Source organism: Anser anser (genome assembly GCF_964211835.1).
Source record: "Anser anser genome assembly, chromosome: 2".
In the NCBI taxonomy this organism is placed as follows: domain Eukaryota; kingdom Metazoa; phylum Chordata; class Aves; order Anseriformes; family Anatidae; genus Anser; species Anser anser.
In genome coordinates, this window is record NC_139721.1 from 122,017,860 (window position 1) to 122,039,934 (window position 22,075).

The 22,075-nt window shown below is 40.2% G+C and overlaps 1 protein-coding gene across 5 annotated transcripts in view; it reads right to left on the minus strand.

Annotated features, from left to right (window-relative positions):
- RARB (retinoic acid receptor beta) overlaps nt 1–22,075 on the minus strand; it is a 331,295-nt gene that overhangs the window by 279,341 nt on the left and 29,879 nt on the right. For 2 of the 5 annotated variants that reach the window (XM_083825375.1, XM_083825374.1), the window contains exon 3: nt 11,503–11,599. The exons of the other annotated variants lie outside the window; for them this stretch is intronic. The gene's annotated coding sequence lies outside the window, so the exon portion shown is untranslated. The remainder of the gene's footprint in view (nt 1–11,502; nt 11,600–22,075) is intronic. 5 annotated transcript variants of the gene reach the window in all.

The window sequence follows — 22,075 nt, forward strand, 5'->3', positions numbered from 1 at the left end:
ATAGTGACCTTGCACAACAATGTTCTGCACCCATCCCAAAAAGTCACGACTTCCAGGTACTAGTTCCTTACTATCAACTCTTTCATAGGTACCTGCACCTTCCACTCACATACAACTAAACAAAACGTAAGCAGGGAGCGTGCCCAAAGTTACAAGCACAACTCTGTTAGCTGGGACATACAGGAGAAGGCTGAAGCACCTCAGTAGAGAAAGGCAGCCTTTCCTCAAGCCACGTCCTCATGTAGGAACTCAACAGCAGCTCCACACCGCTTCCAGGTCCTCTCACTCCTCCAGGCAGGCTGTCAGGCCAAGCAAATCCTAGTATTTAGCTATTTCTGCACAACGTGGCAGTATTACGACATCCCTGATTCACCTACGGTACTGTGCAGCATAACTCCTGTGTCCAAAGAGCAGGCTTATCAATGAAAAAGAAATTCTGCAATCCCGAAAAAAAAATTAATTAAAATGGAAAAAAAAATTTAAGCTCCCAGTTCAATAGGGTAATTGGAACATGCCAAAAAAAAAGTGTGAACTTTTGGGGCTACTAATACTTAAGTTCCCTGGGTCTAATGATGTGTGTACACAGCTACTCACATGTCTAGGAGTTTGCAAAATTGAAACCTATGTATTTTTTGTTTTGTTTTTAATTATGAAAATTAAAGCAAATTGGGGGACTTCATAAAATAAAATGCCTTTTTTTTTGGCCAGCCCCCACAGCTCCACAGCTATCAAGACCCAGAAATCAACTTCTAACATGGCCTTTCATCCATTTATATAGAGATTCTTTGAAAGTATCTGGAGATTTGGTGACTGACAGCTCCACATGCTTCAAGAATTCCTACATCATGCACAGTAGGGTTTGATTTAAAATAATAGTTCCATATTATTGTACAATTCTGAACAATTTATTATAGAACTCACAATGTTTATACAGCTCGTTCATTACCTTCTAAGACAAGCAGGTTAATACTAATTTATTCCTGGCACTTGCTGTATTATTTTTTAAGACATAACGTGGCAGACTCTGCTCTGACGAAGCCACGACTCTTTCCATTTTCTTCCACGGCGATGCTGCCATTTTGAAGAGCCACACACTGCCTTTGCTCTGCAGTGCTGCAAGTGGTTCACAGCAAACAACGAAATGTTGCTGGCAGCATCTGCCACTTGGAAACCTGCCAGTCAGCCTCAAAACCACAGAGAAGCTTGTGTTGGGATTTACTCCGTTTCCATCCTTTTGGAGGTTCAGCTTTTACTGCTGTCCTCAGTAGCCCTCCTAGCAGCTGTACGGTAGAGCTTTGATCCTTTTACAGAAGGAAAAAAAAACCCACACCCCTCCAATTACTAACAATTACCATCATATTTATAGAGATCGTCTCACCTGCACATCTGCATCACTGGGTCTGCAACGAACCAAAGTCATAGAAGAGCATTTTGCCCTCAGTAGTTATAGTTAACGTGAACCTTGGTGAAAGCAAGTACCACATTAAAAAAAAAAAGTGTTTTGCCAGTTGCTGAAATACATTGAGTTTGAGAAGAGCACATCAGATCTGAAACACTCAGCAACTTTCATCAGCATTTCAGAGAGGAGGAAGAGGCTATGCAAGTTTCTTAATGGACATACGGGAAACCTGCGAGGATGTCGTCTCCAAATTTGGTCCAGACATTAGAGATGATAAAATTCCTTATGAAAATGTTAAAGGATCTTTCTGACTACATATCAGACATCTCAATATTGGGTTTAAAAAAAAAAAAAAGGGAGGGAGGCAGGCATTGTAAGGCTACAAGCAAAGAAAGTCTTCCATAAATCCTACGCCGAGATTGCTAACATCTGTCTGCAGTGCTGTTTATTGATTTATCATAATCAGTAATAACTGTTTTATGGTATCATGAATACGCATTTCACATCTTTTACACTTACTTGCAATTAATGCACTCAAAGTATCATCTTATATTTTTTATCGTCTTATATTTTTTATACCATAGCTTATTTTTTGTGTTTGTTTTATTACACTTGGTTTCACATTGCTAACGCTGCTGTGAGGCTCTGTTTGCTGTAGCTCTTGGCTGCCTATGCACAATGGCAGCAGGCACTGGCTTCAGTGCTGTGACATATCTACTTAATTAACACAGCTGTTGTATCTACAGTGTGAAGTACCTAGCAATGGTGCCATTCTGGAAAGCAGGACTTGAAAAAAAAAAAAGACGAAAAATTACAGTACGACTTTGAACTTCTTTAAAAAAAATAGAGAAACACATCCCTGTATGTCAACAGGTCTCCTCTATTTAAATTATGTACCATAGAATACTGTAGAACACTCTAGAAAGTACAGTTTCATATTTTTAAATTCACCTCCTTTGTCTTCAATGAAATTGGCACTTCATCTGCATATGAACAAAACCGGAGCATCTATCTGAAACAAAAATCAAAAAACACAACTGCAATTGCTCTCCTGTGGTAGTGTGCTTTTACCTCTCTTTCTACAGCGTCCATTCTTAAAAGTGATTCTGCTCATCTTGACGTAAGACATAACACAGCAACATCTCCCAACGCAAGCAGATATTGCCTTTTTCCTGAAAGCTCATAATACACCTCCCCTCGCCCCCCCCCCCCCAAAACAAAACAAAACAAAAACAAAAAAAAATCACTGGTGTTTTTCAAGGTTTTATTTTGTGGCATTCAGGAAGTAAAAAAAAAAAAAAAAAGATTCACTCAAGATGAAGATTACATACTCATTACACATGAACACTACACTTAAATATAATTTTTAAAATGTCTTCTGCAGATCATATGAGCTGGGCCACAAAATGAGTCAGTTGTACCATTGAAAAGAACATAAAAAACCACAAACAGCAACATACCCAGTTTCCTTGAGATCTGCTGTCCATGCAGATGCCATGGTTGGCAAATATGGGTGAAAATTAGTAAATTACTTTGGAAGAGCACCATCCACTAGGACTTTATCCAGATTCAAGGAGCCTTCATGATCACCACAGATGGGACAAATGGGACATAGCAGCTTCAACAGCCTCTCCGCTTCTTCACCAACACGCTGAACCCTCTGCTTATACCCCAGGTACAAATTAACTCAGTTACATAAAGTAAGCAATCTCTCTTCCTAAGTGTCTGTTAGATTCCACTTACACTTTGCACGGAGAACTCAGAGGGTTTTCAGCAGTTCCTGGACTGAGGACATTCGAGCTACTGGTGTCCAGGTACTCAGCGCACACCACCCAGGGTTTTCCCCACATCATCAGTGAGGAATGGCGAGTCCTGCTGTAACGATGTGCCTACCTTATGAAGCTTCGACCAAGACCATTCTTGGCGAGAATGGGCAAGATCATTCTCTCATGGTCATGGGGTACCCAAGCATTAGAAGAGAGCTTTTCTCTTCTGACTGTGAAGCAGACCCATCTTTGCTCATCATACAGTTACTCCAGGACTACTGGTGCGTAGCTGAATCACTGAAGCCTGTGATTACCACAGTAAGGAACTACAAGAACAAGGGAGATTCCTCCAGTTGTTTGCATAAAACTGGCAAACACCAGCTGTAACACTTCTGAAGAAGGCAGCTGTGGTATACCTCACCTTGCAGATCAGAGCACGCACTGAAAAGCATTTCCACACCAGCTGCTCATGAACGCTTTATTTTCCTAGGCATAAATGCACTAAGTGTGCACCACTGTGCCACTGAATGAAACCTGGAAATTTCATTTCAAAAGCTCATCTAGCCACTGTGCCAGGGTGAGCCTAGTACAAAAATAAAAAAATTAAAAAACACCTCCCCAAATGCTCTAGAATATAGTTAGTACAAAAATCTACGTGTACAGTAATAAAGTCTGAATACAATTTATAAAAGCATTACTAAATATTATGTAATATAAATATATATTCCCTCTAGCTTCATATACACTCTCACATAAATTCATAGCTAGATAGACAAACAGATGTAAGGTAACTTGCCTACAAAGTCAAAGTGGGACCGGAATGGAAAATTGCTACCTACCACACAATCTTGTTTCATCTGTTACAGTCAAGATCCAGGTGAAGAAATCCTACACTAGTATTTTATTCTCAGAAATCTGAAGTTTCTTGCAGTACTTCACCTAGGGTATGCATCCAGAACTCTGTAAATCAAAGAGAGACGATCCTGTATCTATTTCTGGTGTAAGATGGAACACTAACCTGGGAGCCAATTAAGTGCAAAGAAAAACATTTTGATTGAAACCGATTTTCAAGGCACTCAAGAGACTGCATCCCCTGCAAGTAAGAGCAGAGGGAATGACACAAACAGAAAAAAAATCTCTATTTCAAGACCATTCCTACAAATACAGACCTAGAAATGCACTGACCTTTCCTGCGACCCTTTTAGAAGAGTGAATTTTGTGGAGTCTTTGGTTTTGTAAGCACGAGATTGTAGTGCCTTTCCCAAAACCGTAAGATGTTTTGTAGCTCTTCCCCGAAACAAACCAATCTAGACAAATATTTGAAGACTTTTCTTCATTCTCATAGTTTGAATCCGCTACAGTACACCTTTATCAGAAGATACTGAAAGGAAACTTCTGATGTCTCAATCAGCTTTTTCAGGCTTCCTGCTACATAGCACAGAAGCCCATCAAAATCTCCAGCTGAGGACATTTACAACCCTTATTTTAACCAAACGGATTGACTAGGGTTCCGTAAAAAAGGGGTAAACTCTCACTCAGCTATTCAAATTGGCACATTTACCAACAACAGATCTCCCAACCGTTAAATCCCCAAGCTACACTTCCAATTTGATCCAATGGGGAAAATATTTCCCACTAGGATCATGTTCAACAATAGCGCTAACTGGTCTCATTATTCTTACTAGTTTGTAGGAGGATACGACAATGACTGTAAAAAGAGAAGCACAAAAGTACCAGCTCCTCCAAGATTTTTCCTTTGTCTCCATGGACTCATTGACTATTGTTCTCCATTCTTTGCCACTCGAGGACTTTCTCTTCTCTCTGGCTAAAATACTACCTCACCAAGGAAACCAACTTAGCTGCAAGTGACTAGTCAGCATCAAGGAACTGGAATGCTTGATTTATCTCAGCACCCAAAATCTGAAAAAATTTTCAGTCAAACTAACCCTGTGATTTGTGTCTGCAGTATTTGGTTGTCAGTACTGGGCTGGGAAAATTAAAAAAATAAGAAAAAAAAGAAACCATCTAGAAGTAAGATGGCTATAGATTTTATAGAGGACAGAGTTATACATAGTTCAGCATGAATCATGAAGAGCAAAGATGAACACAAAAATGGAAGCCAAGTTAATGAAATATACATAATTTTGATCACAGTTACTGAAACATTTTAACCACTACTTGCTTCTTCTAAATCAGTTCACCCACTTTAGTTGAAACTGGTAGAAATAAAGAAAAAAATAATGATGTAAATGCCAGTAAAAATGGATAAAGAAAACATTTAAAATGAAATATGTAAGAAAAGGAATAATGAAGATTCTTGCATACATTCAGAAATGTCTAAGGAGAAAAAAAAACAAACGTAAACTGCTCTATCCTGAATTAAGTATCCTTATCAGGATGGCAACTGGTGGTTAGATCGAGACAAGAAACAACACAAATGCTGAGTTAATTCCACCTTAATTTAAGACTTTCATCTTACTGTTTTATTGCTTCGATATTGCCAACATTTCCTTTCTGCAGAACTGCAAAGAGGTGTCCTTTCCCATTCTCATTATTGGCGTATTTGTCCTAATTAGCTGCAAACTAAGCATTTTAGGCTCAACCCTAGAACAAACTCATGTTACTGTCAAATGCCTGGCCCAACACAAGCTGCTTCTACAGAAGTATCCTTAATTTTCCTGCTGATGTAAGGTTCTGCCAGTGAAGAGTCAGGCACTGTAATGTCTCATCCTCTCCTCATCCCCTCCATATTTCACTACATTGGCAGAATCAATACCGAAATGGGGAAATTACCAGAGGAATATCCTCTCGTATACTCTTTTCCAGTATTTCTTAAAATAGCACATGGATAATCTAGCCTATCACTCACAGTAATTCCTAAGTAGGTCACTGCATTTTAGAAGCCAGCATGGCTCTGCAAAACAAAACGCCTTTGCATTCATTACTGGTAGGGAAATGGCACCTTCCTAAATCCGAGGACGGTCTGACTGGTTCATCCTGTTATTGCTGTATTGTCATTCAATAACCTGTCTCCGTTTTACTAGGGCCTTATAAATCAGGCCCCACATTCACGGAGGCTGTAAAACTGTCAATTGCGGACAGCCTGCGTCAAGCTAAGATCTAGCGAGAAGGATCTGAAAACGAACAGCAGGAAACTTTACCACTATCATCTGCTACAGATGAGGAGCACGCAGCATTTCGAATATAAAAGGCTGACATCTACTGCACACATCCGAGGAAGCACAGGTGTAACCTTTCCACTTCAAAGGCCTCTCGATGTTCACTTTTATCAGCCCCGGTGCAATATTTTCAAAACCTCCCTCTGGGTGATGTCCTTCAAGCCTTTTCTAGGTACCCAGTCCCAAATTCGATTTTCCTCCTTTTATTCTCTTGATTCCTCAAAGATCATTCCAGAAACTTGATTTGATTAGAAGTCTCTTTTAACGTAAGCAATTCATCCTCACACGCGCGGAGCTGTTGATTCACCTTTTCTTTAATTTCATTTAGCCTGGCTTTCATTTGAGCTATCTCAATTTTAACCTCTGTAAAAGCTCCATCTACCTTGTTTACTGTTTCTTTGATTTGAAAGATCTCCTCCATTAAGTCCTTAAGCGACAACTCTGTGGCCATTTTTGGCTCCAGCTGTTTGTCAGGAGAGGTCAGCCACTGCCTCAGTCTTTTATTTGTCTGGAGCAACATTCAAATTGTTTTCAGAGCAATTGTTTTGTTCCTATTTCCTGCCATCGCTGCTCGAAAATAATAACAAATCGCCTCATTTCTAGGGAGGGTTTTGTCTCTTTACTTCATTATCAAGGCCAGGGAGCATGACAGTTTCAGAGGTAGGTGCCCCGCACAGATTTCCTCGAGTCTTGCTTGAGGATTAATAGTGCAGTAACAGTTAAAAGTTATTGTCTACACGCGTACAGCATCCTACATGAGAGCATCTGAAGCCGGCAGGAAAATTAATTCACTTAAGATCCTGCTAGACAGGTAAGTATTGATCTTATGAACAAGAAAACTAGTAACAAAAATACTGCATTACAAACTTACACGTGAAAACAACTTTTTTTCTTTTTTAATTTACTTTTAAAAAAAAAAGACAGATCAGGTCAGCAGGATCAGTTCCTCGGTCGTACAGGAAGCCTGTGGCAGAGCTGGAAATAGAAGGAAGGTTTCCTGCCTTGATATGCAAGTCTATCTTTTCTCCTCCAAATGCACATGGCATGCTCAAAGGAAACCAGCTAACTTAAAGAACTGATGAAAGAGTAGTTTTAAGATCAGGAAAGGGCCATTCTCAAAGAAACCTTTACACTTTGGTCTATTATTTCATGTATCAGTCAGTTGATAAGGAAGATAAGACTTAAGACTCAGCTGTACAAAACCCACATGAAGACTGGCATATTGCAGAAATATTTCATTAAAAAAATCTAGACTTTTAAAAATTATAAACACACTGTTCCTATCAAGATCAGCTGAGATTTATGCACTGCCATACACCAAAAAACAAAAAAGCAGAACACTGGCTATTGAGGCTCTTACCACTTGGGATGGGAATCATCCATGTAAATACCAACTAACTACAAATTAGTCAAGAAATTTAGGCTCCCATCCCAGCCAGTACAGCCAGCCTGCCTTCCAACAGGAAACGTATCCCACCTTCCACAGTCACTTTTCTTGAGATGAGATGATTTCTCTGAGGGCCCCGTTCCCTTCAATATCTGAACGCTAGAAGACTGGGCAACCAGCTTGTGTGCGACGTCTAATGTTCAGACAGCTAATTTGAAGTGAAATAAATCCAACTCTTACACGCTTTTTCCAAGTGGATTCATTTATAGCTTTAACATTTAATGTCTGCTACCTCAAGAGGTAAAGTTGTGAGTTTTTTTTTGAAGCCGTTTTTCTAACACTATAAATCTTTACCACATTGAAAAATTGTTTCAGTATTACCTACACGTTACTTTAACTAAAAATATACTAATAAAGTTACACTTCCAACCTGTGACTCTAGAAGAACAGAAATCCAAAGTTAGATTGCTAACCAACTAAAGGACACCCAACTATATAGTTTTAAAAATACTTACTTAAAAAAATAGTTGTTTTTTTTTTAAAAAAAAAAAAATCCACGTAAAAAGACTTACAAAGCTCCACAGAAGTACCCTGACAGTCATTTTAGATTTTTCACCTTTAACTGACTGGAGAAAAATATCTGCAGCGAGAAGCTGGGTTATCAGGTTGTGTTGTACATAAATTCATGCCAGCTTCTTTGTAAGAATGCTAAAGAAAACCTATCTTTTATTTTTTCCCCATCATAAATTAGTATTTTAACAATGAAACTTCCCACCAGAAAGAAGATCGTGATGCAAAGTCCTAACATATATCCTTAATCTCCCAACCATAAATACTTCCAATAGTATCTCTAAATCTCTAAACTGGGGAGTGAAAAAAAAGGAACAAATATATGTAAAAAGACTCACTTTTTAAAAAGAGATTTAACGTATAAATAGAGAAATAATCAATCCAGTTATAATACATTCTTCTTACATTGAAAAAATCCATCCTGGTGCAATCTATTTGGTAAGTCATAAAAAATAAGACAAGACAGCTGGGTCTTGAGTCTCATTCTCGCTGAGGCCCCATTTCGTTGCCAGAACAGTGTAAAGCAGCCTCTGTGTAAAAGAAACGAAGCCCAGATGAATGTGCAGCAGAGCACAGCGATCCTATACTCATAGCTATTAGGAGAAATCCAGAACAGGATGTAGGAAAATCATACAAGCTGTATCTAAAGAGACAGAGGCCACATCTGGATATAAGATTAAATGTAAGTGTGCTATGCATGTACAGGACAGAAAAATAAAATTACTTGGACCTAAACTGAGACATATCACAGTGATGACACAAAGAATAAACAGTGGTACTGTGAGCTATGTTTGCTTACCAAGCAAGAAATGAAGCATTTTGAAAAATTATTTTAAAACACTCATAATACTAGAATGCAAAAACAGTGCTTTTAGTGACTGATATTTCTAATCTTTACTTACTCTCTGCAGTAGTGACTGTATAAAATAAAACAGTAAAAATTCCTAGCCAAGCAAAATGCCTGATAATATAACTTCCTGGCTTGGCTTCCAAAGACTCATGCAAAGTTTAGTAGCTGCATGGCCAAATAAATCTTTTTACTACAGCTTTTTTTTGTGTGTGCGTGTGTGTGAAAATGGTCAATACAGTATTTTCTGTATTATATACCAGGACTGCAGTCACAACCCAAGAATGCAGATCTTTCACCCGTTCATTATGGAAAATATTGCTTGAGGGAAACTGCTTTAAACTGATTTATGTGGTAGACACAGAAAGACAACCCAGTCAAATTGGACGATGTGGCAGATGGTAATGGATTTATGCATATTTATGTAGCATGTATTTACTTGTCGACTTTGTTATCCATCTTTTGCCCCTTCCAAAAGTAGATGGCAATTTATAACAACTATGATGCTGTGGCTGGCTGACACTCCCTTCACAGCCCTTTCCTTTGGACAGGCTAAAAAGCAGCATGCTTTGTGCAGCTATTTTAATTGTTTTACAGTTTTATTACAAAACATCCTGTCTGTTACACTTGCTTCCTGAGGCTATCATAACAATGTTAGTTGCTCCTGCTTAAATCTGCCTCGGGGTATCTGCTTTTACAGTTACAATTAAAGCCAGTAAGTAGTTCGCCAACATGTTAACATTAATTTGTCTTTTAATTTATTTGACCTTTTAAACTAAGCAAGTAACTCACTGAGGTAAGGGACACACAGAGAACAAAGTTCAACCATTATCAAACATTTTTACAGTAACGTGCTTTCTGGTTATTTTCCACCGTAACACTGTACTGTTCAGCTGCAAGCGCTTTTATTTATTCTGAATTATTTCCAAAGAGGCATAATGCGTTCATATTGCATTTAACATGTGCAGGCTTTACGTGTCACTAATGCAGATACCACCAGGACAATCTGTAAGATTCGTAGCAGACTCACTGCAGAATCTGAAAACAGTTTCTAAAAAAAATTCATGAAGATCTAAGCAAACTGCTTCGGTTTTGACACCATTTTCTTACGCAGACCTAGTAAATGTGAAGAGGGTAAAACTTCAGGAAGTCAGAGGGTGAAAGTCAGAAACTTCTGACACCCTTGGTGCCCATTTAAAACCACAGTCCTGTACCTGCTGTATGCTTTGCAATAACCAATAGGAACTACTGCAAAACTACCTAGACGTGCTTATTTCAATATTTAGGATACCGCGTAGATACGGGTTTGTACTGATTACTTGTCAATGTAAAGTGTATTCAAATAGCCATGTAAATAAGCCTCCCAAACCGCAGTAAGACTCCCCAGACAGGGTTTTAGCACTGCTTCAACCAACTTGCTGCTAGGCGGGCTCCACGCTCAGCTGGCTCTGTTCATTCCAGCTCCCCTGTTTTTCCCATACGCCCACCCTTTGTCTACGACTGTACGACAGCCACCACAAGAGCAAGCTGACAAATCCACCCAAAACCCCACCGAGATGAGAGGGCTGCCACCCACCTCCAGCGCTCCCCGCTAAATTAGACAAGGGGGGATGGCAGGGAACCACTCATCAAATGGTCCTTTACTGTTAGGGCCGTCCAGCCTCAAGTGAGACGCAATGGAGAGGAGGGGGAGAGGGAGGAAAGCATGGGGGAAAAATGCTGGGAAGTGGAAAAGATGAAATGAAAACAGGGAAACGGCCACTACCGCCTAATAAAAAATAAATCCTCGTAAAAAGTGTTCATTCACTCCCTCCTGGGTGATTAGAACATTTGACTCCTTCTTGCAAACCTCCCCTACGGTGAACGAAGCTTTAAACTATTACTGCCATCTTCCTCGCAAGTTCCCCAACCTCTCAGCAATAAAAGCCCTTACTCAGCTGTGCTCCCAAGACTCTCTAACCTCCAACCTTAATCCTTCTGCAGCAGTCACCAACAATTAATGCTACACCAAAAAGACAATTTTGCAGGGAGGAAAAAAAAAAAAACAACAACCACACATCCAAAACTTATTTCTGGATAAAGTGGAAAAAAAAGAGAGATAAAATATTTGGGATTTTCAACAAATTTAGTGTCAGTGTTGGAAATAAAAATAAGTTTACAACTATTCTGTTCAATTGTGACATCTGGTAACGCACACTATCCCTTTTGATACACAATGCAATTAAAGACCAAAAACAAGCACCCGAAACAGTTGCATATCTTTCTGTTTACCCAGCGCTGCCAGCAGCCTGTCCGCGCTGCCAGGGGATTTAGTGCAGCGAGCTGTGGAAATAAGAAATCAGACGGCGCCTCACCTTCGCACTGAGGCCACACAATATGAAGAAAAATGCTGCGGCTGGAAGTGGTCGTCGGTCAATTACTCACCCTTTAAAATCCTATTATCTTCCAATTCTGCAGAGGGAAAAAAAAAGGCACCGCTGAACACAGGGAGGCAGAACAAACGCTATCTTTTTAACCAAATGTGTCCAAAAGAGGTTGTCTCTCCATATGCTGCCAGTCACCCAGCTGAAAGGCTCGGTTCTGACTGGGTGGCTCGCAGCACCGAGTCAAGTTAATGGCATTTTTAGAGGTGTATGTGGCAATATTTGACTTAAGGCTGTTTAGCGCATCACGGCTACGGAATAAGCAACAAAGAGTTCTAGATAAAGCAGATAAAAGGAATGCAAAACCCAGCCAAGAGAAAGACTAATGCCTGCCAGGTAAAATGCAAAACTACGTGTCAAGAAGCATATTCTGTAATGAGGCAGCAAGATGGATTCAAAATACATTTCTAGCAGCGCACAAGATCAGTCCTCTTGTCATTAAAGAAATCTGCTTGAGCGCACCCATGTTCATAAACACCTTCCACAGGGCTAAGGACACAAATTATAGCAGAGCGAGGATTTATCAGATGCCACAGCAGGAGGAAAAGAAAAAAGCTTTGCTCTGGTGTAAGATCAGACAGACCTCTTGGTAAGTCGGCCCCCAACACTGTATTTATCCTATAAGGCAGACTCCAAAGGTCTTAGAAACATCCCTCCCTTCCGCCTCGCCCCCACATTTAAATCTCTGCAAATAAAAAATAAAAGCATTTTAACATCATTACAAGTGGAACCCTGCCGACTGACTGCGTTTTCCCCTACCCTAAAGGGGTCACGCTGCATCACATACAACCTATGTAAGACGAACACGGGTGGCTACGAGCTCCTGCACCGCTCCAGAGAACTGGACAGTCTGCAGGACCACAAGAGACGGAAAACCAGTGAAGAAGTGTGCTCGGTTAAAGCTCTCTGCTCTCGCACTAAGGGATTATTTCCCAGGGACAGAAGCCCTCTGCTGGTCAAGACTTTCCAGAAGATGATTTACAGCAACTACGTACATACAGGTTTTAATTTATCAGTGGTCATATATCAAAATAAAGTCACGAATGAGATATGCAAGAACACATTTCATATGAGGAAAGGCAAGCTCAATAGATTAGGGTAAATTCATCTTTTTTATTCTGAGAAGCTGGGTAACCTCTGCTTTGTTATTTCAAAAAGTGCTGTCCACCCCACAGTTAAATACGTAATGGCTTTTAAAAAATGTCTGACTTAAACAGTCCTGACCTTACATATACACTTGACACCTCTTTCACTGCTCATACAAGAACGACAAGAACCATTCAAATAAATCATTTTACTGTGATAAGCAGCCAACACTGCAAGTCTATTCCCCAGCACAGGTATTTAATATTCAAATGTATTAATTCTTCCAATTTGCTTCATATTTAATACTGCTATCAGACACTGTAATTCCAATCAGGATTGGAAACTAAAGTTCAGGCATAAAATATTGCAACACCTCCGCTTCCCAAGAAACTAGAATATTTGGCCTTTAAAGGAAGCCAAACTAAATCTGGTTTAGGCTGAGAACGTAAGCAGGCTTGGAAGCTGTGGTATTGAGATCGGTTCATTAGTTTTTGGAGTGCTCAAAAAACAAACAGTTTTTTTTGCTACCCGTTCATAAGTGGAATTATTTTCCTTCAAGATGTGCAAATAACTATCGTTTTATACTCACGCCTTAAGTTCAAGAGAAAGGGCTGAATTAATTTTGGATTTCTGCAAGAAATCAAAGTCTTGTTCTAGCTCCCTTCCCCCCAAAAAAGAGACTCAGCAGACAAGTCAGTCTTTGGATACACAGATTTTATCATGCACACATACACAAACACACGTGTTCCCATCTCCAAGCCCTCCTACAGCTGTTATTATTTATTTATTGTTGTTACTGAGATGCTGGGGGACTTCAGTCAAGAATCTGACTTTACAGTCCAGTGCTTCACCATTTTCACTGCAAATTCAGCATCTAGGTTATAACAAACCCTTGGAAAAAAATCACCGTCTTCACACACCACTTAGTCCAGAGCTTTGCAGCTCTGTGCATTTATGCTTGGCATCTTTAAATCTACTCAGAATAAAGAAAATCAATGAAAATATATAAATAAAAGATATCCAATCAGGTACAGTTCTACATATGGGAATTCTGCTGTGTGGTAGAAGTAGCATATTTCTAAATCTATACCAACAACTGAGCAGTAAATCAATGGAATACAGCAGGTCTACGAAAAAAATCCTGCCATTAAGATATTCCTAAAAAATATTTTAAAACCCGGTAAGGCAGAATCCTTAAAAATTAAAGCTGATGTCATTATAAATTGATTACAGACAACAAAAAATGTGGCAGGTATAGCAGAGTACACCACTTCTTAACTCCAAGCAGCTGGTGAATACCACAGAAGCCACTGCTTGGCCATCTACGTGTGCTTTATGTGCCAAGTCTAGAAACCACATTTATCAGGCACCCATCATCACGACAGAATGTCCATCAATCCAGCTCCTAATTTCAGCCTCACAGGTACCAGACTTTGCTAGGATATCCGAGTGCTGCCAGCCTTTCCCATTGATCAAATACTTCAGTGTAAACAAGATACAGTCCTACATGAGAAGCTGAAGTGAACAAAATACACTGAATATTCTGAGTAAACTACGATGAAACTCCCAGTCCTTTGGTCATTTAAACAGCTTATTACACCTATTACAGCTACAACCAATAATCCTGCTCACTTGCACCAAATTCATATTGCTAATACCTTAAATCTGCTATTTTCTTATTTCTTAGCATTTGGCTTTATAGTCTCAGGCAACAGTGCCCTTCTGATGTTGTAGTTTCTGCACGATTTTCTAGTTAATTTCTTTTAATGACAAACAGGTTTTCTATTAAATTATGTCACACTTAACTACCTGAGTCAATAGCTGTGCTGACTCTTTAGTTTTAATGCAGAGCTTCCTAATAAGTGATCGTGGTGGTAGTGACCCCACTGTCATCCTCTGGACCACATCCAGGTGAGGAGATGCTTCCCAAGGAGGCCGTGCACACAAACTCCTCCCAGACAGAGGTAACATTTACGGGTTCTCAGGGAGGAACTGGCTCCAGCGGGCACAAACTCTTCCTGCTCGCTCTGTCCTGGGCTCCCACTCCTCCTCTCCTCTGCCTAGGTGCTGTTGTTTCCTGTGTTCCACAGAAGGAAACGGGAGTAAATGGCATCACACCCACGCAACAGGACTGGGCTCCCTGCGGTTTTACAGGAAAGGGCAGTCTTAACCAGTCTGTAAGAAGGCATCATTTTAAAGCACCCATCTGAAGAGAAAAAGCATGTGACAAATCACATCCTGTGGAAACAGCCTTGCCCTGTACTACGTTGTCTCAAGAACACATAGTTAACAAAGGAGCTTAAACTGTAATTGCAATTACTACAACATGTTAATACTCAAAAGTCATACTTTTAGCATGGCTCATCACTTGACATTTCTGGCAAAGCACTTTCTGGATGAATTACAAATGACTTGTACTGGCTTTTAAAAGCAAAGCACCATCTCAACGATTCAAGATCTGCGAAAACCCGCAGTTAAAATTAATGCTTAGTCTTGGAGACCTAAGACAAGACTGATGTTCCAACTCACACGAGACACACATTAAGGACGACCCTAAGGAGAACAAAAATGTAGGTCTGGAAGCCTGCAGAACACTTAGCGGCAGTGAGTCAAGAGCTCTGCAGGACAGGTACCGAGGGTGGAAGTTATTTTTAAGTAAACTGCAACAACTCTTAGTCCCAGATGTACTGTGATGCAAACACCCAGCATTTAGCTCACCCTACACAGACAGCAAGCTTTCTGGGAAACTGACAGCACGTGCACAAAGGCACCTATCTTTGGACATGCTGTGTTTTATACCCGAAAGCCCCGCAGAGAACTGAGGAGCAGGGCTCACCCCGTGGCAGAAGTGGGAAGCCCAGCAGATGGAGACCAGCAGGTGCCCAGGACAGGGCACGGCTTCAGCCAGGCCCCCGCATGGGGTGGCACATCTGACCCGACCCAAGGCAGCGCACCTCCAATCTGAACAAACGCCATCCTTGCATCCAGCAAGAGAAGCAGAGAGAAGAAAAGGAACTGGGACGGAGCAGAGCAGGTCAGACCTTGCTCAGGGCTGCCCACAAAACGGCGCCTGACCCAAGTCTGCGCGCTGGCTGGGATCCCACCCACCCGAGGGCCTCAGCTGCATGCTTCCACGGTTCAAGTTACAATTGCACCTATTTAAAAGCTCATTTATGCTGCCAAGGAATATAAAGAATCTTTACATTAAACAGGAATCAAAGCCACAAATATTTATAAGGCTAGCAGGACTTCCAGCACTGAAGCAACACAGATTTCATATCATTCCAGCAGTCATTAAGGAGTGGGAATTTTTGATCACTTTAAGGCTCCCTTGTATCTGATAGAGCATTACACAGGGTGAGAGTATCTTGAAACATGTAGTAAGGCATCTGAAACTAACTGGAAGTCGTGTGGATAAAAAAAAAAAAAAACAGAAACTGGGATTTTAGAATTAACAAACGAGACATTAAAAATCTTGCTCATATCTCAAACACAACACCGGGAAAGTGTGTTTTTATTTGTACCAAACCTAATGACAAACAAACATACAAATACTTAAGATCCTTTGTTGTACCTTATTCTGAGCCATTGTTTGGCAGCGTTCTGCACAGTATTTATTCCTCTGGAGTCTGGCTCCAGTGCCTAAACATTTTGTTTAGCTCAGGTGACAAAGGCTGATGCTTCCACGTGCTAATGTTTCAAAACCTGACAACCATTCAGCAGGCATGGTGAAAAGGTATAAAAACAGTGCAGTAAGAATGGTGTGCGGCAACCCAATTACGGGGCTATCAGGCATTAGGTTTCTCTAGGCATACCCTTTTTTCCCATCCAGGTATTTCATGCAGGTACAAAAAGGAGTGCTCTGTTGAGACTCTGATGATGCTTTTACCTAGCGTAAAGTCGAAAGATGGTAATGAAATAACTGAACACATGTGAGTATCTCCTTGGTAACCTAAGTAAATGTACATAAGGCAGTCAACATAAAGATGTTAAGACACCTCCGAGCTGCAGTGCTCAGCCCTTTCATGATCTCATTCTAGTAAACTGTTTTTCTGGTATAGGTGATGGGATAGTAGAGGAGGAAAAAAGACAGGGAAAGAAAAGATAAGCAGACCAGCGTTAACAGAGCAGTATGTCTGGGTTCATGACTTGCCAGTTTGCAACTCATTTTGTTCTGTAATCTGACAGTTCTCCCTTTCTTTTTCCTTCCATCTTTTTGAAGATCATGTGAAATGTTTCCTCCCCTTTCTCAACTTCTTTGCCTGAATTTCCACCAACATCTCTATTACTTTCCATCTTGGATTACTCCCCCATTCCCTCCTCTGTAAATCTTAAAAAGCAAGACACTAATTTATAATTGCCAGTCCAAGTTTACAAAATCCTCATTTCATGACTGCTCTCTCTCCCCCAAAAAGCAGAACACATTTAATAAATGGCTGTACTAAAACCAGTATTTCCCTCCTGCAAAAATAAGCTTTGGGGGGCACTAGCAGTCTTGCTAGAAAAAGGATGGCAGCATTAGATCACAGCTAATTAAGTACCTTTTCCTCCAAATTCCATATGGACTCAGTTTTCATCATGCTTCTTAAATAAGACTCATCACTGCAGTTATCTTCTGGACTATGAACAATATCAAAGTATAGAACATAATATTTATACAAAAGCACGATACAAATTGATCCTGAGGGCGGGAGCAGTAATTTTGCTGTCTACACAAACTATCTTTAAGTGCAGTTAAGAAATCATTTCACAGGCTCAAAGTATATAATAAAATAAAGGTAATAAGCATGACTGAGACACAGAGGGAACAGATTATCTTCTGGCAATATACCCTACAATTGTGACTGGAAAAAAAACTGGTAGTCTGCAGCTGAGCAGAAAATGTATAATCTGAAGGGATTTCTTCATTTAAAATGAAAACAATCTGCTACCCTTTGATAAAACAGTAAGAACTTACAGTATTACACAAATTACAGAAAACAACACAAGAGAACATAAGTCTAATGGGGAAAAAAAAGTCTTTTGGTATCTCCAGAATTGAAAAGTTGCTTTAGTTGACTAGATAATATAAACTAACAGAACAGCAGGTATCAGGAAGCTCGATTCCACGTCTGTTCACTCCTATCTTTATGCTGATACACAAATCCAAAGCTTTTTCTCTATTGCACCCTCTTGTCTTACTGGTACTAACGATCAAAGCTGTTAAATTGAACTCAAGTAAAACCAGAAACAGATTTCCTATGCAAGTTTCTCAAACTCCACTTACAAGCTCCGTGTGCTTTTCCATCTGAACTTAAATGATACTCATCTTTCACAGACAAAGCATCTCAGAATTAACTATGCAGAGTAATTTTTCAGCAAGATTATTACTAATCGCTTCTTCTGATTCCATTTTCAAAACATGTTCTGACAAGAAGGAAACAAACTGGTCTAGGTCAGGTCTTAGAAGTGGAAGCCAAAAGTACAATTATAATTAATTATGAAACAATTCGATACATTAAGGAAATGCCTTCCTATGCTTGTTTAAGTAGATAAGAAATATAAAAAACTACTGTATTGAAGACTATGCCTGTACGCAAGAGAAAAATGCAGTATGATCCTGTTTCCAGCATAGAAAAGAAACTGCAGCCACAGCCACTGAAACTATAAATTCACCCATTTACAGTCCCACAAAGAATCCCTGCACAGAAACACCCCTCCAAAGCAGAGTGGATTTTTTGGTCTTCCCCCAGACTAAATTGACCTGCTGCTTGAAGCCGTGGACACCACACTTCAGAGGCAAAGCACAAGCATCAAGCTGGGCTGCTGCAGAATTCAGGCACTGACTTCAGTGGAAGACAGCCACATCTTGCTGTGGGGAAAACAGGCCAGGAAATTAAATATACATCAGCATTAAAACTAGATGTACAGAAATAGCTTACACCAGACATAATTTCTGGCTTACCAGCCCTGCATGCATAGCCTGCATACATATTTCATTTTTAACTATGAAGGCAGAACTTTTGAGCAATCCACTTTCTGTGACACTATGTTTACCGTCTTATGCATCATAGTTTGGGAGAAAAAAATAATATAACAGCATTAGCATGTACTAGATTTTTATATTTTGAACAAGATTCTAGTTAAAAAGAAAAATTAACTTCACGGATAATACCCAGCACACTGTCCCATTACTGTTAATGAAAACCACCTTATAAAATCCTTTCCTTAGTGCTTAAGCTTTCAGTTTATAGCTCTCACCTTCCAACCGTTTCTGTCCCCCGCTACCTTTTTCTTTCATGGTTAATTCCTTTATTAACTGACAAAAAATAAATTGTATATGAGACACCCCACCTCAGAGCAACATCTACAGCGCACAGAAAGTGCAGAAACACTCAGCTACAGCCCCACGTTTAATGTTTACTTGTAACAGCACCACGAGGCTACCAGCATTCAATATTTCATACAGTTAACATAAGATGAATCTCTGGCATATCCATAGGTGCAAAAAGGAAATGATTTTTTCCTGCACTATGGCAGTTTAAAGAAGCTTGACAAAACCTGCAAAGTGTCAGCAACTTCTTACAGACAAAGACAACGGATACCCATACCAAGCTACTAACATCCATCCACTCAAAGCCTGCTGTTCTTTTCTTCTTCCAGCACTTACCCAAGCTAGCATTCATTTCTGTAATTCTTTAAAGTACTGAACATTTAAGCATGTCACCGTTCTATGATGTCTCATTTATATAATTAGCACTAACATATGGCCCACAATCAGTGTGGGAAATCTAAAATATTCTTTGGAAAGCTGTCAAACCTAAAGGGATATGACTTTCAATAAGTGAAAAGAATTAAGTATGCAAATCTTGCTTACAGTAAGGATAGCAAGGAAATGGAGATGTAGCCTAGAAGGTGTGCCTTGCTTGCTTACTATCCCAAAAGCAGGGTTATTCTGTTCTGTATCTGTCAGTGCCAGCACAAACCAGAATAGTTCTCATACAACAACATGCAGAGAAGTCCTGTGGCTACCACTGTGGCTGAGTTTTAACAGTGCAGTGAAAGTCTATACAGTAGATAAAACCAAAACCCTCTGCCAACATGCCAGCTATAGCTAACACAGGTCTGAACGCAGCTTCATGGCAGATTGCATTAATTCATGTTCTTTATAAAGCTTTAGCTGTCCCCTGGACAGGGACACCTCTGCAACATCTCCAGCAAGCAACACACCCTGTGCTACCAGGGAATGCTTTGAAGCAAGCTCACTCTAATTCCTTTTTCAGGGGTGAAAGCCCACCATCCCTAAAAATCTATGGACTAAGTTTCCAGCCTCCTTCACCAGCTCCTGACTAGGAAATCTGTATCTGATTCAAGCACGGCACCACCCTCCGGGCTGGCAGCGGGCACCCCACCACCACCACCCACGGGGAATGGCTAACGCCAGCAGGTAGCAGAGGGAAACCAGGAGAGCACCAGAGCCCCTGCCTACGTGTCCGCAATAGGTTATCTCACTCCTGGAAATAAGCCTTCACGATCAACAGTTGTGCCTGTTACTTATTAATGAATCGATAATTAATCAGTCATACAGACGTAGGTGAAACGCTATAGGAAACGTCCGGCAGATCCTCCAGCGATAATGATGAGCTGAACACCAGCACAGCTTCCGTGGCATCGCAAGAGCTCACAGCTTCCCCAGGAAGCCTGGCTGGCTTTCACGCCGATCAGAGAAACTTGCGCAGGCTGGCACGTGTGTAGCAGCACAAACTGTTTGCAAAGTATATAGCCTCTATATACAGCCAACAACTTTACTCTTCCCTACAGCATTATTTAGGGAGGAAAAAGAAAAATCTGAAGCCCCTAACGAGCATACGCTAAGGAAATATGCTCCAAAGCGATGTGATCACCATTAGATTTCAGAATAACCACTGAAAAATGGAACCAGCTATACATTTCTCAGAGCAGCTTTTAGTAGTTGTTAGTTGTTCCAGAAAAACCCTTTCTTACATGCAACTTCACCAACATAAAAGCTCACTAATTTATTTTTTCCTAAACAAACTCCGGCACCCTGTGGTTAAGAATCTAAGCAAGTCAAATAAACGAAACAAACCAAATTGGCATTTGACATATCACTTTTAAGAGTGAGCTGTGACAACTCATTAATGATTTCAGCCAAAGAAACGAACAGTGTAACATAAAAGGTATAAAAGCAAGAAATCCAGAGATAAAGATGAAACACTGAGCTGGGATAAACAGGTAAAACCATCTTCAGTGAACACCATTGCTCAGATCAGCTCTAAACCCATCCCTTACGATGTTCTGCACCTTTTATTGTTAGGTGTATCCATCCTTAAAAAACTGTAAGCTCTTCTAAACGTGTGAACAACAGTATGTTGACAGAAAATTTAGTTTGAATCTTAGGCCGAGCCCCAAACGTGCAACATTTGCCTACAGTGAAAGCTTCATAAAGCTGGAAAACTGACAGTTGTGAAAGGAATCAAATGTGTTAACAGGTATTGAAGAGAAACTTAACCATTGCATTCCACATACATTAAAAAAAAAAAGGCAAGCCAAGGCCACGAGCATGTGGCAAGGAAGAGTAGAGAGAGGATCTGCTGGACTGAGCTGGCAGCTGCAGAGGAACTGCAAGTTTGCAGTGCCATCGTCAATGAGTTTCATAGCAGGCATGTAAGAAAGGGCATCAAGGCCACCGTGAAAAAAAAAAAAAAGAGAAACAAAACAGCTAGAGATGAGGAAAAAAAATCTGCAGTTTTCCTTACAACAACAAAGTATATGGGCTTTCCTTACTCTTTTAGCTATATTCAAGTTACTCATTTATTTTATTCAAATCCTCCTTGCAGCTTGTTGGCTGCTGAAACCTCTGTCTGATCTGTCTCTCACAAGTTTCAAAGGTGGAAGACGGAATGTGTTAAGATGATGTCTTAACTTGTCCAGGCAACTCGAATTTTTCTAAAATGACTATCACTGTTCTAGTCAAGGGCTGTACAGCAGCTGAATATGAAAGCTGGTTTGCTGTGACAAGAAATGGAACAGGCCCAAGATGTTCAACTCATACTTAGTAATTACTCATTACTGACTAAATGAGAGCAATTGTGTGGTAAGGTGATATAACCTGACAGTACTTTCAATCCTGCATCTTGGCGTATGCAAAGGTTTGTTCTTCCTCCTCTCCTCAGCCCTTCCCTATTTTCAGGTCTTGACTTTCACCTCTTAGGCTGCATGGTATTAAAATTATTAAAAGGAATGATAGAATAGGAGACAAACATACAATTTACCATAATTCTGAAACCTCTCTCAGTTCTATCTAATTCTTCGTAGTATCTATACAGCAAAAACTGCCTCTGCTCAAAGATGAGAGTTAATGGACAATTGGGAAGGCATGCTGAACTGAGGTCACAGAATTAAATATTATTTAAGAGCA